Raw genomic sequence first — 16,945 nt, forward strand, 5'->3', positions numbered from 1 at the left:
TCTCCAGTATGTGTCCACATATGTTCAAACATGTGGTGTTTCCGTGTAAAAGATGAGCCACATACTTCACAAGAAAATGGTTCCTTTCCAGTATGTGTTCGCTTATGAACGGCCAAGTTGTTTTTTCTTGTAAAAGAAGAGCCACATACTTCACAAGAATATGGCTTCATTCCAGTATGTGTTTGCATATGCATGGCTAATACTGCTTTACTTGTAAAAGAAGTGTCACATATTTTACAAGAATAAGGTTTTTCTCCAGTATCTGATGTAAGGCTCATTTTCAATATTAAATATTTACGGTTTTACTTGAATTAGTTTATTATTAATTTTCTTATTTTATATTTGAATGAACAAAATGTATAGAAAAGTTTTCTATTAAATTTTATAAATTTTAAATTTAGTAGATCGTTTAAAATTAATATTTTAATCAAGTAAAATGAAAATATATTTTGTTTATAATTATGAACAAATGATTAATGAAACATGTTAAAAACATCTTGAAAAAGAGTTAAAAACATATTTAATTTTAAAAAGGAAGCACAAGATAAGTGGATAGTCCTTAATCCGCGGAGTTTTGAAGAAATACTCTCCTTCTCATCAGAGGGCAGGAATTAGTAAAATGCGGGATCGGATTTTGCATGTAAAAGTATTTAATGAAACCACAAGTAAGTCACAGATCTTACTTGCTTAAAAAAAAGGGTGAGGTAAGGGGAATAGGAGGTAAAAGAAAAAAAATGATAAAAAGATTTCACATGAATAGATAGTCCGGTGAAGGGTAAAAAATCCAAGAATGGTAAAATCCAAACACGGTCGAATTAAAAACTTCCAATCCAACAGGTAAGTTGCAAAGAAATCGCGTAACTGGAAGATGGTCCAAAATGATCCAAAAGGCAGAATTCCTTGAAAAAAATCACAAATGGAATGAGTTCAAAATCATTAAAAGAAAAGTTCAAATGTGCACAGAAAAAGCACTCGAGAGAATATTTAAAACACGTCTGCCAAGGCTGGAAGAATCAAGTGAATTAAGGTTTAAAAAAAAACCGTGAAAGTTTAAATTTGAAAAAACAAGGTCAAAATGACCCAGACAAAAAGAGTGAAAGTTAGCGTTAATAATTAGGTCAACTTCAATATGCACGTGAAAGTCCCAGAATGAAATTAAGAAAAACAAGTAAATGAAACAGGTAAATGCCTAAGTTTATGAAAGGGAGCGTCTATTATATTAAGAAGAGTAAAAAAAGTGAATAAGTAAATAAAAAATAAAACAATAAAATAATAAAAAATAAATAAATGAAAATAAATAAATTAAAAATTGAAAATTAAAAATTGAAAATTAAAAATTAAAAAGTTAAATTTTTTTTAAAAACCTATATATACATATATACACACACATATATGCATATATATACATATATATATATATATATATATATACATACACATACATACATACAGACACACAAATGCACACATACATATACATACATACACACAGGCATATACATATATATACATATATGCATACATATACAATAACACACACACGTACGCATACATATATACATATCCAAAAACATATACAACATAAACACAAATACATACATACATACAATTTAAGGGGAGGGAATGGCCGGTATCTACAAACTCCGGAATAAGGCAAATAAATGTGTATGTAAATGCAAATAGTAAAATATAAGTAAACAAATACATAGAATAAAAATGAGTAGGCTGATGTATATATTTAATTAATATGTATACTTATACAATAAAACGGAGACAGCAGATGGGAAACCGGCCAAAGAAATAAAAAAAAACAAAAAATATAAAAAGCTCAGAAGGTAAGATAAAAAAAAATTATATTTGAAGGGTTAACTTAATAGCTATGTAATTTCAAATTTACCATATTTAAATTTGGACATATGTTTGCAATAGGAGATCAGTTCGTTTTTAGAGTTTATTATATTACTACTTTGAGGGGAGGTGATAATAGTTATAGCTTCAGATGTACAGAGGCTACAAGACTTAGATCCTGGAGTATAAGACTTAACTTTTTTTAGGATGGTCCATTTAATTGAAAAATAGGTATTGGCAGAATTAAGCTTTTTAACCAGTGTAGTTAGAGAAGTTCCCTGGTTATTTGAATTTTGGTTATTGAAAGAAGTGTGGTTTGAAAGTCTTTTCTTTATTAAAGTTGAAGTAGCACCAATATATGTATATGTTTTATTAATAGCTCGGGGTCGAGAATTAATATTAATTTGTTGATTTATACTGGGAAGAGCATTTAAATGTTGTTCATTTTGATGAACAGAGGGTAGGACAATGATTGTAGCAGGATTGTTTTGGGGGGATAAGTAGTGTTGTCAGTGTTAGGATGGCTGCTATGAAAAATATTATTATTATAGCTGATTGTATGATTGAAAATAGAGAGGCTGGTTGATTTGAAAATTACACAAGTTCTCTGGTGTACACAAAAATGATCATGATAATTCATCCTGTGGTCACAGCATGGCGGATGTAACGGAAAAAGAGTTATCATCTAATGTGTTGGAATAGTATCTAGAAGTTATCTGTTTATTGTACAGAAAGTATCAGTGAGTTATCTGCCCCTCAAGAGTATATAAGAAAAGATGAGAAAATCCCTTTTTGTTTTGAGTGGATCTTAACCATGAATTGTAGAACCACCTCTTCCATATTTACAGGACTTTAGTGTTTTTTGAAAAATAAATGAGAAAAATATTTAAAAAAAAATAAATTGCTATCATCTACGATGTTTTTTATCTTCATCAAAACTAAAATTAATGCGCTTTTAGTACTTAAAGCAGAATTTAGAAAACGGTTATTTTGTTTGCATAAAATAATGTATTTCTACTAAGATAATAAAAAACATGTTTATTATATGAGATGTAGCGGGAAAAGAGTTATCAAATAATGTGTGTGAATAGTATCTATAAGTTATCTGCCAATTGTACATAAAAACTAAAATAAATTAATACGCTAAAAATAGAACTTTACAAAATGGTTATTTCATTTACTAAGAAAAATTTTTTTATTATATTCTGTGATCGTTAATAAATAAATGCAGAAAATTTCATTAAAATTGAATTCTTTAATGTTATTGAATTTTAAAGTGAAGGAAGAGTCACTTGCTGGTTTTTTTTGGGTTTTTTTTTGTTAACATCGGTATTTTTCTTCCATCTTTTTCCACATTTTCATTATTGATCCGTGCTGAAATAATATCCTTATTATTATTTAGTAAACCATTCTTAATATTGGGAGGGTAGGGTATTTTGTACCTATTCTGTACTATTCTTCAAATTTAATAAAAACAGATATCATAAAACTTTAATTAAACTTGAAAATATAAAACACCAATTTGCACCAATATTCCCAATAAAACCTTGTAAATTTCCTTAAAATTTTAAATATCTTCTTGTGATGTTTTTAGGTTTTAAGTTTTCATTTTAACTGAATCATACAGAAAACCGTTTTTTTTTTTTTCTTTTTTTATTCATGTATTTTGGGTCATTATGGTAGAGTTCATAATAATATGTTACTATGTTCATAATAATATGTTAAGGTAATTATGTTTTCAATATGAAAATAATTTTAAAGGCACTTGAAATAAAAAACAACAAAAAAAACTTTAAAAACAAAAGTAAACAATAAAAACCCAAGTGATTTCTACAGTACCATTCTTCGTTTATATGCAATCATGGAATGTTGATTCATTTCTCTAATAAAACAAAGGCAATCATAATGGTTTCGACGTGTCCCTGTAGTAAAACAAAGGGAATCATAATGTAATAAAAAAGAGCTTCAAAAGAAATTAAATTAATAAATACTTACTTTTTGTTTGACAATCTGTTTGCAGCAAATTCTACCCTATGCAACGAAGGCCATCAACTCCCCATATTTCCTCCTATAACACAGAACAAGCTAGGTAACATACAAATATCCATGCATGAGGTCGCCAAGCTAATCAAGAACCTAGATTCAAGTAAAGCAACTGGCCCTGATGGCATCCCAATCATAGTGTTAAAAAAGCTTCAAACAGAACTTGCTCCCATACTTACGACACTATTTAAGCGCTGCCTTAAGGAGAAGTGCTTTCCGACTCCCTTGAAGACCTCATCAGTTTGCCCTGTATTTAAGAATTCAGGTGATAAGTCATCTCCCTCTCAGTACAGACCTTTAAGTCTTCTGTGTGTTATGAGTAAGTTGCTGGAATCCATATTAAATAGAGAAATAGTCAACCACCTCAGCAGGAATAACCTTCTTAGTGACACACAATATGGTTTCCGCTCTGCAAGATCTACCGCAGATGTGCTGACGGTTATATCCCACAGGATTAGTGAATCTCTTGACAAAGGCTTCCTTTCTAGGGCAATTGCTCTTGACATATCAAAGGCCTTCGACAAGGTATGGCATAAGGGTCTACTTCACAAGATTTCCAGCTACGGTATAACTGTAAATGTTTTCTCAATCATTAAATCATTTCTCTCCGATAGGCTCATAAGAGTAGTGGTAGATGGGCAAAAATCGGGGGCCTGCAATATAAATGCTGGAGTCCCTCAGGGGTCAATCTTGGGCTCAACTCTCTTCCTGATCTACATCAATAACCTCCCTAAACACATACTTAAATCATTCGTTGACATCTATGCTGATGACACGACCATCTACGGCAACACATCAAAGGCTGTAAATGACAAAGTTCTCTCTGATTCTCTCTCCTCTGATCTCGAGCTCGTGGTTCAGTGGGGGAAGATGTGGCTGGTTACCTTTAATGCATCCAAAACCAAACTCCTATCCTTACATCATCAACGCTCTGATCCCCAGCTGGCATCAATTGTGATGGATGGCTCTCGTCTGAGTGAGGCCCCGTGTTTTGACAAGCTTCTGGGTTTGACCTTTACTCCTGATCTGAAATGGAACATGTACATCAAGTCTGTTGCCAAGGTCGCTGGAAAGATGGTGGGATCCTTCTACCGCTCCAGAAGATATCTCACTACTGATGCAATTCTCTATCTATATAAAAGCCAAGCACGTCCAAGGATTGAATACTGTTGCCATATCTGGGCAGGAGCTGCTAAAAACAGCCTATCCTGCCTTGACAGAGTACAAAATAGACTTCGTGGCTTAGTGGGGGATGCCCTTTTCTCTATCCTGCAACCTCTCTCCCACAGAAGAGACGTTGCGAGCCTATCCTTGTTTTATCGTTATTTCCATGGCAGATGCTCGTCTGAACTCCAATCTCTGGTCTTATTTCTTAGAACTGCACGCCTGTGGAAATCTGTTCCGTCTGCCTGCTTCCCACCGGACTACAACTTGGATGTCTTCAAGTCCAATGGTAACAAATTCCTAATGAACCGCCCCCTTAATTAAACACTTCAGCAAATCTCCACACTAACGTAATGTACTTGCAATAACCCTTATCCCTGAGTGGCTTCCGGGCCTTGATAAGTGGTGATCACTGTTTAAAAAAAAAAAAAAAGGTGGGTTTCACTCACGTCTAGTTTTTATGATTTTTTTTATTACTACAAGAATAGTTACGGTAAATTATTTTCAGAAGTGTTTCTCGTACGTTTGAAGCATCCATCATCTCTGGAACAAGACTGTTGTTCTGCAAGTCTCATCCACATTTAGTAATGTCCATGGCATCAGCATTGTGTACCCAAAGCATTATTTTAAAGTAATTCCGAAAGGCATGATACTTCATTGCAGCAAAGGTCATTAGCAACTGTTCAGGTGTAACAAAGCTTTTGGTTGAACTAACTTTTTGAAAAGACTAGAATACCTCATTGCAGAGAGATTGTCTCAGGATTTGCCTCTGAACAATGTCACCATCGCTTTACATGCAACATCTTCAATCTCAGCTATTCTTTTTTAGGTGTGGAAAACATCTGAGCACAGCTTTTTATGACAGAGGCTCTCTTCAAAACCTAAATTAGAGTGGAAGTGGTATCGCATCCCGTGAATGCATGCAGGAACAAAAGACTATTGTAGACATTGTATTCAAGAAACTTCTTCATAATCTTAATGTCATATACTGTTGCAGGACTCTGTTATTGGAGTAGAAAAAAATATCTTCTTGTCATCGGTAGTTGATGTATCATGAAGTAACACCACCAATAGATCCGTATCTTAACCAATGAGACTTTTGTATTTTTGTTGGATGGCATTCACACTGCTGCCTTAACAATCTTCAAACCTGCATCCCCTTTTGGTTGTATTATATGGCAACTTGTCTCTGTGATTCTGCAACAGTTACCCAATGTAGAGAAAATAGACGTCAGCAAACTGATACCAACTGCTCAACTTTTAGTCAGAAAAAGAATTTGAGAGACTGGAACAGTGGCAACGAGTGCACAAAACAATATGTAGAAAAGCATTCAGTGTTTCAGATGTCGAGAACCGCATTTTATGAGAGATTGTAAAGAGGGATCTAGAGTGAAGTGCTACAATTGTGGAATAATCAGCTACATAGCAAGATATTGCCCTCAGGGTCAGGGAAACGGGCAATAGGGAGCTTCTGCGGCAGTACCTACTCCAGCAAGAAAATAAAGCTGCAGTCATAGAAGTGGAGGTGAATCATAAGGTAACGACGGCACTTGTTGATTCTGGATGCACCATCACATTCTGAACTCCTCAGTAAGTGTGGTAGGAATGGCACTTTGAAAACAATTGATGGAAGGGTCATAACATACAGTGGAGATCAGAAAGTGGAGATCAAGGTCCATGAAGTATAAGTAAAAGGAGGTGATAGTAACGAATGGGATTGATGTCATAATTGGATGTCATCAATGAGATGGGCGGTGTGATTGATGCCATAATTGGATGTCATCAATGATATGGGTGGTGTGATTGATGTCATAATTGGATGTCATCAATGATATGGGTGGTGTGATTGATGTCATAATTGGATGTCATCAATGATATGGGTGGTGTGATTGATGTCATAATTGGATGTCATCAATGATATGGGTGGTGTGATTGATGTCATAATTGGATGTCATCAATGATATGGGTGGTGTGATTGATGTCATAATTGGATGTCATCAATGATATGGGTGGTGTGATTGATGTCATTATGGGATGTCATCAATGAGATGGGTGGTGTGATTGATGTCATAATTGGATGTCATCAATGAGATGGGTGGTGTGATTGATGCCATAATTGGATGTCATCAATGATATGGGTGGTGTGATTGATGTCATAATTGGATGTCATCAATGATATGGGTGGTGTGATTGATGTCATTATGGGATGTCATCAATGATATGGGTGGTGTGATTGATGTCATAATTGGATGTCATCAATGAGATGGGTGGTGTGATTGATGTCATAATTGAATGTCATAAAGGAGATGTGGTGTGATTGATGTCATAATTGGATGTCATCAATGATATGGGTGGTGTGATTGATGTCATAATTGGATGTCATCAATGATATGGGTGGTGTGATTGATGTCATAATTGGATGTCATCAATGATATGGGTGGAGTGATTTATGTCATAATTGGATGTCATCAATGATATGGGTGGTGTGATTGATGTTATAATGTGATGTCATCAATGATATGGGTGGTGTGATTGATGTCATAATTGGATGTCATCAATGATATGGGTGGTGTGATTGATGTCATAATTGGATGTCATCAATGATATGGGTGGTGTGATTGATGTCATAATTGGATGTCATCAATGATATGGGTGGTGTGATTGATGTCATTATGGGATGTCATCAATGAGATGGGTGGTGTGATTGATGTCATAATTGAATGTCATCAATGAGATGGGTGGTGTGATTGATGTCATAATTGGATGTCATCAATGATATGGGTGGTGTGATTTATGTCATAATTGGATGTCATAAATGAGATGGGTGGTGTGACTGATGTCGTAATTGGATGTCATAAAGGAGATGTGGTGTGACTGATGTCATAATTGGATGTCATCAATGAGATGGGTGGTGTGACTGATATCATAATTGAATGTCATAAAGGAGATGTGGTGTGACTGATGTCATAATTGGATGTCATCAATGAGATGGGTTGTGTGACTGATGTCATAATTGGATGTCATCAATGAGATGGGTGGTGTGACTGATGTCATAATTGAATGTCATCAATGAGATGGGTGGTGTGACTGATATCATAATTGAATGTCATCAATGATATGGGTGGTGTGATTGATGCAATAATTGGATGTCATAAAGGAGATGTGTGGTGTGATTGATGTCATAATTGGATGTCATAAATGAGATGGGTGGTGTGACTGATGTCATAATTGAATGTCATCAATTATATGGGTGGTGTGATTGATGTCATAATTGGATGTCATCAATGAGATGGGTGGTGTGATTGATGTCATTATTGGATGTCATCAATGAGATGGGTGGTGTGACTGATGTCATAATTGGATGTCATCAATGATATGGGTGGTGTGACCGATGTCATAATTGAATGTCATAAAGGAGATGTGGTGTGACTGATGTCATAATTGGATGTAATAAAGGAGATGTGGTGTGATTGATGCAATAATTGGATGTCATAAAGGAGATGTGTGGTGTGATTGATGTCATAATTGGATGTCATCAATGAGATGGGTGGTGTGACTGATGTCATAATTGAATGTCATCAATTATATGGGTGGTGTGACTGATGTCATAATTGGATGTCATCAATGAGATGGGTGGTGTGACCGATGTCATAATTGAATGTCATAAAGGAGATGTGGTGTGACTGATGTCATAATTGGATGTCATCAATGAGATGGGTGGTGTGACTGATATCATAATTGAATGTCATAAAGGAGATGTGGTGTGACTGATGTCATAATTGGATGTCATCAATGAGATGGGTGGTGTGACTGATGTCATAATTGAATGTCATAAAGGAGATGTGGTGTGACTGATGTCATAATTGGATGTCATCAATAAGATGGGTGGTGTGACTGATATCATAATTGAATGTCATAAAGGAGATGTGGTGTGACTGATGTCATAATTGGATGTCATCAATGAGATGGGTTGTGTGACTGATGTCATAATTGGATGTCATCAATGAGATGGGTGGTGTGACTGATGTCATAATTGAATGTCATCAATGAGATGGGTGGTGTGATTGATGTCATAATTGAATGTCATCAATGAGATGGGTGGTGTGACTGATATCATAATTGAATGTCATCAATGAGATGTGTGGTGTGATTGATGTCATAATTGGATGTCATAAATGAGATGGGTGGTGTGACTGATGTCATAATTGAATGTCATCAATGAGATGGGTGGTGTTATTGATGTCATAATTGGATGTCATCAATGAGATGGGTGGTGTGACTGATGTCATAATTGGATGTCATCAATGAGATGGGTGGTGTGACTGATGTCATAATTGAATGTCATAAAGGAGATGTGGTGTGACTGATGTCATAATTGGATGTCATCAATAAGATGGGTGGTGTGACTGATATCATAATTGAATGTCATAAAGGAGATGTGGTGTGACTGATGTCATAATTGGATGTCATCAATGAGATGGGTTGTGTGACTGATGTCATAATTGAATGTCATCAATGAGATGGGTGGTGTGATTGATGTCATAATTGAATGTCATCAATGAGATGGGTGGTGTGACTGATATCATAATTGAATGTCATCAATGATATGGGTGGTGTGATTGATGCCATAATTGGATGTCATCAATGAGATGTGTGGTGTGATTGATGTCATAATTGGATGTCATAAATGAGATGGGTGGTGTGACTGATGTCATAATTGAATGTCATCAATGAGATGGGTGGTGTTATTGATGTCATAATTGGATGTCATAAATTAGATGGGTGGTGTGATTGATGTCATAATTGAATGTCATCAATGAGATGTGTGGTGTGATTGATGTCATAATTGAATGTCATAAATTAGATGGGTCGTGTGATTGATGTCATAATTGGATGTCATCAATGAGATGGGTCGTGTGATTGATGTCATAATTGGATGTCATCAATGAGATGGGTTGTGTGACTGATGTCATAATTGAATGTCATCAATGAGATGGGTGGTGTGACTGATGTCATAATTGGATGTCATCAATGAGATGGGTGGTGTGACTATAAAGAAAGCTGAAGTAAGGTTTGGAGATGTACATTGTGCTGTAGCTGCCCATCAGCCGGATGTATGTAAAATTGAGGATAAAACTTTGACACCAATTTTGATGGTGAAAAATGGACAGTGAAATGGGAGGGAGAGCTTATAGTGTTACAGAATAGAGAGACATATTAAAAACTGCCTGGAAAGTGAAAAGACTTTAGAGTTTGAGAAAGAGTTTGAAAAGTGGATAGCAGAAGGTATTCTCTTTCCATGGAAAGGAGCCAGAAATGGTGTATTACCATTAATGGCAGTAATGTTCCAGGCCAGAAAAGAGAAGGTTATGCCAGTTTTAGACTTCTGTGAATTAAACCGTTTTGTGGCATGTCATACAGGGAGCGATATAATGGATGTGCATGATGAAAAGAGTGGAACTGCAATTGTGGATCTTAAGTTGTAAGAAAAACTTACTGCGTAACATGGCTTGGATTCAGACTGAATGTTGCACCAAAGATTATGGCAGCTGTGTTAAAAACGATGTTGAAGAAAGGAAGCAAAACAAAAGAAGCCACTGATTCGTACATCAATGGCATAATGGTGGATGTAACAGAAACAACAATGGTGGATGTAACAGAAACATCCACAAAAGAGGTTGTGGAACATTTGAAAGAATTTGGGATGAAAACAAAAGCACCAGAATCTTTGGATGGAGGAGCAGTGCTGGGCTTTAAGCTAATGAAAAAATGAATGGGAGAACTGATATTCAGATGAGACAAGGAGATCCCCACCCAAGATAGGACGAGAAATTAGTAGATTGAAGTTATTTTCTATCTGTGGCAAATTGTTGGGACACGATCCAATTGCTGGATGGCTTCGTCCAGCATGTTGTTATGTTAAAGAGCAAGTAGAGTAGACTGGGAGAGCAGAGTTGATGGCAAAATTGTCAAAATAATGCAGGACATTTGAGCTGATGTAGGAAAAAAATGACCCTGTTACTGGAGCTTGGCAGATATACCCAAAACAAAAATAGGAGTTGTGTGGTGTGATGCAAGCAATATTGCAACCGGTGTGGTCATAGAGATTGACGGCTTGGTGGCAGAAGATGCAGCATGCTTGAGGAAAGTTAACGATTACAATCATATTAACGTGGCTGAATTAGATGCCATTTTGAGAGGAGTCAATTTAGCTATAAAATGGGGCCAGAGAGAAATCGAAATAACAACTGATTCAGCCACGGTACTAAGTTGGGTAAATGCTACAGTGGAAGAAAGTGGAAGAATATGAACAAAGGATGCTGGAGAAATTATTGCAAAACAGAGATTAAAGATGCTTGGAGAGTTAATATCTGAATTTGAACTGTGAATAAAAGCATGTTTGTGTCTTCAGACAGAAACAAAGCAGATGCATTAACACGGATAAAAAACTGGTTATTTGAGAAAGAAGAGAACCCAATATGCTGTTTCGGAATTGGTGAACTAGAAGAGTTGCATGGTATGCACCACGTGTGAATGGAGAGAAAGTTATATTTGGTGTAGAAAGTTGATCCACATATAAAATGGGAAGAAGTTCAAAAAGTGATTAAAAATTGCCTTCGATGTCAATCGATTGATCCTGCCCCAAATGTACATGATTCTGGCGAGAATTGGACTACGAAGAATTGGACAAAATTAGCAATAGACTATCGTAGAGGAGCATACTTGTAATGATTGATTGTGGTCCTGGAGACAGGCAATATGGAGGGAGTTACGTGTGGAATCAGCATATTTGGAATTGGAGAAGGTGATGCTTTAACGAGGTTCAGTTGAAAAGGTTATAATGGACAAGGACACTGTTTTTTGCTCAGAAGTTTTCCAGACAATGTTAAAAAAAAAATGGAAGATAAGAAGCAATTATAAGGCAACCTATAGGCCCAAAGGAAATGGAATAGTAGACCAATATCATCAGATGGTGAAAGCAATAGCTGAGAGAGGAAGGATATCACCTGATGAGGCCATATTCTGGTACAATATGGCTCTCACGATCGGACAAAAAGAAGACACTGTGCGATATAGATCAATTTTTAGTTATGAATAGAGGAATCCAAGGGATACGTCCCCAGAAAATGATGAGTAAGGACCCTCCAGAATCCAAATAGGGGAAGAGGTTTGGGTGAAACTGTCGAATGCTTGATGTACAACAAAATGGGGAAGAGGTATGATTACTGGGATGCAATCCCCTAACAACTTGAGTGTAGATGGAATGCCATGGCACATTTTGGATTTAAGGCGTGTGGTCCATGAAGACGCCGATGCAAATGGTGGGTCAGGTGGCAGTGGAGATGAACCAGTTGAGATGCACAGACCACAGAGAGCCCTTACTGAGCCAGTCTGGGCACAGGATTATGTAATATAAAATAATCCTTAAAGATGGGGGGGGGAGGGGGTCAGAAATGTTAAAAAGTTGTTACAAACCTGCCTTGTGTAACTTGTACAAATCTGGGTGGATTAAAAATGAATGAAGAAAAAAAGAAACAAAAATGGCCGCCTTATCTCTTTATATGAAAAATGCAGTGTTACCACCTGATATGCAGATGAAATGCTTCTGGTCGAAGATAAAAGAGACCTGATTTTTCAGAGAGGACGTTCAATTTGGAGTTGGATTTTGAAGTACGTTCGATCAGCAGAAGCTTTTTGAAGAGATAAATAGCGGAGAGTTGCGTTTTTGGAAAAATATGTTTGGTAATTGCGATGTTTTCAATATAAAAATAATTTTGAATGCACTTGACAAAAAACAACGAAACGTTAAAACAAAAGTAAACAATAAAAACCTGATTCGAGTAATTTCTATAGTACCATTCTTCGTTTATATGCAATCATGGAATGTTGACTCATTTCTCTATTAAAACAAAGGCAATCATAATGGTTTCGACGCGCCCCTGTAGTAAAACAAAGGGAATCATAATGTAATAAAAAAGAGCTTCAAAAGCAATTAAATTAATAAATACTTACTTTTTGTTTGACAATCTGCTTTTAACAAAGAAACGATTATAAAATGAGGTAATTCATACGAGACGAGTTTTACGGGTGGAAGTCAACATTTTAAGATGGCGACCGGAAAAACAAGTTCGCAGAAAATTAAAATATTTTTTTCATTTTATTGTGATTTCATTTTTTTTTTTTTTTTTTTTTGCGTTGTGTTAAATTACAAAATATTCTTTCATTGTAAAAAATTATTGGCAATCACGAATATTAAATTACTCGAGCAATTACCACGTCATGGGAAATAGACGATGATAATTAGGTACGGGCAAAAATGGACTGACAAAAATGGGGGACATAGTTTTGAAAGTCGATTTATCATAATTTTTTGTACGTTTCCGACTACTTTTTGATTGTATTTGAAAGATTAAAGACTAAAGTTAATTTCCAAAAGGAATAAAATATTTGTACACGTGAAAAAAAAAAAAAGGGTTATGAAAATGTTTTCACAGCGAACTACCCAATTAAGCTAAATTTTGAAGTTAAATAAATTCATTGTAAAAATCCTTTAAAAGATAAATATTAGTTTTCTGGGTCTATTTCAAAGATAATTAGTAAAGTTCTGAGATATTGAGTTAAAAAAAAAAACACCTTGTCTGTACAAAACATAAATTAGCCCAAAACCGAGTGATTCTGGCGTTCGCAAAACGCAACAAACTGCGATTTTGTGAACACGAAAATTACGAAGGCCCAAAATTTCAGGAAGACTGTGAAAATGACGTCATGTAATTAAAAGGAAGAAGGAAGTTCTCCCTCACCCCAGTCGCGCATCCGTACATTCCTTTTTTGAACGTTTGTATTAATTTTTGCATTTTTTAATTTAATTATTTTTCTATGTTCCTATTTTTATATTATTTTTTTTCTTAATCATTATTCAATATTATATAAAATTATATAAAAAAATATGTTATGCCGCAAGTTTCTTGCGAGCAAGCAAATTATTAAAATCTTGAATATAAAAATTATGCGAAACCCGTAATTAAAAAAAAAGTTGAAATATTTTTTGCAATTATAATTTTTTGTGTGAAAATATTAAATAAGCAATGCTTTATTCAATGGTAATATCAGTAGTTCGAGAAATTCATATTTCTTCAAGTTATATAGAATTCATTAATACGGATTTAGGGGCTTTTTTTTGTAATGTTCCTATAAAATTAGGTACTTGTACAGTTTAGTCAAAACATCAAAAAATGAAAATATCGAAAAAAAAAAACAAAGGTTATATTGTACGTATCTGCTTTGGACTGAAGATGCCCGGAAAAAAAAATTCATTTAATTTTATCGAGTAGTTTTTATTTTACAGCAGAAATCACGTTTTTATGAGAACGCGTTCGCGTTGAAGTCAGTCATCACAAAATTTTTTGAAACGCCAAAGGGAGATAACTCCATGTAATGCGCCGACACTCCCTCCTCATCTTTATTACTAGCTTTTCTTCATAAAAATCGAACGTTTTGCTCGGTATCATAACAAATTTTTTTTTCACTGTAAAATAAAAACTACTTGATGAAATTAAGTGAATTTTTTTTTCAGAGAACTTCAGACTATAACGAGTACGTACAATATAACTTTTTTTCAATATTTTTATTTTTTAATGTCTTGACTAAACTGTAAAAGCGCCAAAAATGATTTTATTTTATTTTTATTGTTACAAATTACGATGCTTTTATTTACATAAAAAAGCAAAAATAAATTCTTGCGTTTTTATTTACTACTGAAAACCATAACTTTAGTAAAGGTATTTTTTGTTTAAATAAATAATATATTTGCACTAAGATTTAAATAAAAAATAATTAGTTCATTATATTCTGCGATCATCGTTTGATAAATACTGAAAATTTCATTAAAATTGGTTAATTTCCTGATTTTTGGTGATTTTTTAAGTAAAGCGAGGGTCACAAAATGTTTATATATTTTGAGCATCGGCATTCAATTTGCCCGAACCTAATGATAGTCAATCACAAATTATTTATTTGGAAATTTATACCTGGTTTTCAGCTTAACATTTCCCTTTAACATGACGATCTTTTTGGTTTTGCTGAAATCGCATTTTAATTTTATAAATAAGCAAGTTCGCAGAAAATTGAAATAAATATTTTCATATTTTTGTGATTTCGCGTGTCGCTTTTATTTATTTATTAATTTTTTTTTCTAATTATAAATTCGGTACTCCTTGGGCGTTGAGTTCCATTGCAACCAGCAGAAAAAAATGGTCGCTCCCTTAGTCCCCCTAGTCAAAACTGGCGCATGTGCACGTAACATTTTTATTTACTGACATTGCCGCTGTAACTAAACGATTATTTGTCACTTTTACAAACATTTATTTATTTATTTATTTATTTTGAAAAAAGTTTTACTCTTTATGAATATTGAAAGAAAAAAGTTATTAAACATTTATTAATAATTTCTCACTTTTACAAACATTTGTTTTTAAATAACGACTTTTATTTACTTTTTTTAATTAGTACAAGCAAAAATACCCGTCGGTGACTGGGTCCAAAAACAGCCTACACAAAATGGACTCTGATTTATAAAATTATGATAGGTTATGAAAAGAAAGGGCTGTAAAGAGATAGCTTCGAAGTTGGGGATGTCAAAACCAAAGCAAAATATGATGAAAATAAAAATAAAATAGATAAACCCCATAATTTATTATACCATACCTGTTCATACTGAAATACTTATCACAACATTCTGTGCATCTATATTAAAAAAACTTGTTAAACTTTGTGACATATTTCCATTCTATGGAGGTCGGGCATGAACGAGCCCATATAATTTTTTTATACCATATTTCTTCAAACTGAAACATAATTATCAAAGTATACTTATGCAGATAAATATGAAAAGTCTTTATTAAAGTTTGTGACTATTTCCATTCTATGGAGGCCAGGCGCGAACGCAGACCCCACAATTTTATTATACAATCCCTATTTAAGTTAAAACATACTTATCAAAGTATTATTATGTACATCTATATAAAAAAACACTTGTAATCGTATTTTTTTAATTTTTTATTTCCATAATTTGTGAACCAGGCGCGAACGCAGACCCCACAATTTTAATGAACTACCGTTCTGCCAGGTCAAACATACCCATTCCTGTGTCTCAATACATATTCTATCATTATATGTAATCAGTTTTTTAAAATAGTCAACCATATAGGAGCCTATTCCTGATCACACACACACACACGCGCACACACACACACACACACACACACACACACACACAGCTTTATATTATAGATTTGCGGATGGGTATGCTAACAACAAATATCAGTTAAATTTTGCAAATATTTTTCACCCCCTCCCCAATTGTGTTTATTCCGAAATCCATTGTTAACATGGGGAGGTTGAGGGTGGTTATTCTGTAAGCCGTTCTTAACATTTGTTGAGGTGGACCAAATGTAAAAAAAAAAAAAAAATAACTAAACCATTTACTGCTAATTTCTCACTTTTACAAATATTTTTAATTTACATGTACGGATGAACAACATATTGTTGAAAGGTGTTCCCCGGCAGCGTTCAACATTACTCGTTTTTCGAACCGAATAAACATTTTACATTAAAGAAAAACACAAAAAACTTATACAATTTGGTAGAAAAGTAAATTATCTTGACTTTGATAACATCTATTTGTATATTTTTGTTCAACATCTTTTTTGAATCTATGTGTATAGTAAAACAAACCTAAAGTTCATTACAAAAACGCTTTGTTTTCACACCATTCAACAATGTTGTTCACCCACGCATGTAAATTAAAAATATTTGTAAAAGTGAGAAATTATAAATGGTTTAGTTAGAGGGTGCAGATCTTTCACGTGACGAGGCACACCGTCCACCAAAA

The 16,945-nt window shown here is 34.3% G+C and overlaps 1 long non-coding RNA gene across 1 annotated transcript; it reads right to left on the reverse strand.

Annotated features, from left to right (window-relative positions):
• Nucleotides 1-503: 503 nt before the first annotated feature.
• On the reverse strand, nucleotides 504-13,534 carry LOC145269806 (uncharacterized). The gene is made up of 2 exons (XR_013865250.1): nucleotides 13,069-13,534; nucleotides 504-899 (listed from the first exon to the last, which is right to left on the reverse strand). It is a non-coding gene; the product is annotated as an uncharacterized LOC145269806 (long non-coding RNA).
• Nucleotides 13,535-16,945: the final 3,411 nt, after the last annotated feature.

This window comes from Euprymna scolopes, chromosome 45, assembly GCF_053919585.1.
Source record: "Euprymna scolopes isolate OS-2025 chromosome 45, ASM5391958v1, whole genome shotgun sequence".
In the NCBI taxonomy this organism is placed as follows: domain Eukaryota; kingdom Metazoa; phylum Mollusca; class Cephalopoda; order Sepiida; family Sepiolidae; genus Euprymna; species Euprymna scolopes.